Raw genomic sequence first — 918 nt, forward strand, 5'->3', positions numbered from 1 at the left:
TTTCAACTTGTGAGGTAACTTATGTGTTGGTGTCTTGTGGAAGAAATTTTTATTTAATTTGCTTCATATTTTTACTTGAGTGTCTATTCAACTCGTGTCTTTATTATCAGTCTATCATATAACCTTTTTTTTATAGCTCTTTTCGGTCATTTTATTTTCTGGTCCATATGCTGAAAATTGATTGAATTTTGCTCTTTCACGCACACTTATTTTTGTGAAATCCCCCTCATTTTTCCATTCCCTGCTTTATGATCCAAGCCTCTCTTGACTCTTACAGTCTGCATTCAGTTAGTATCATAGTACAGTCCCTATGTCTCCACAAAGAAATAGAGTTCATAGAGGATAGAAGGTGTGTGTGTATATGTTTGCAGACAACACCCAGTCCTAAGGCAGATATCTGTGTACCTCTTTGTACCATGACAGACAAGATTCAAAATGCGTCCTTGGTTTTCCTCCTCTTTTGCTGTATTTCACTCTGCCGTGTGCTCTCATTATTTTTTTTTCTTGTCTTGTTTTGGAAGAGAGAGGAAACAAGAAGATGGAACAAATGAAAATAAAATGAATGGATAAGGTTGCTCCTCCTAACAGCTTTTAAGAGAAGCTAAGGATAGACATAATGTTTATTTATTTTATACATTGTGCTTTGCTTACAAAGAGTGAGGTTTGCCATGGCCCAGCTCATTAATGGTGCTTTACGTGGGGCATGCAGTAACGCCCATGCCTCTTGTATTTTGTGCTATATTGATACATAACTCGGTACCTGTTACAATATATGATGTTTTTGACTGAACTGTTTAATGGTTTAATGTTGTGTTTTACTGACAAACATTATATTGCACATAATAGTAACTTGTAATATGAAATGAAATTATTAGCAGCGATGAAATCTGCGATGGTAAAATAATGTCAGGAAGTATG

General features: G+C 35.3%; 1 protein-coding gene across 1 annotated transcript in view; it reads left to right on the forward strand.

Annotated features, from left to right (window-relative positions):
- LOC119588740 (probable E3 ubiquitin-protein ligase HERC4) overlaps positions 1 to 918 on the forward strand; it is a gene marked incomplete in the record, with an annotated part of 34,030 nt that overhangs the window by 815 nt on the left and 32,297 nt on the right.

This window comes from Penaeus monodon, chromosome 24 (genome assembly GCF_015228065.2).
Source record: "Penaeus monodon isolate SGIC_2016 chromosome 24, NSTDA_Pmon_1, whole genome shotgun sequence".
NCBI classification, from domain to species: Eukaryota; Metazoa; Arthropoda; class Malacostraca; order Decapoda; family Penaeidae; genus Penaeus; species Penaeus monodon.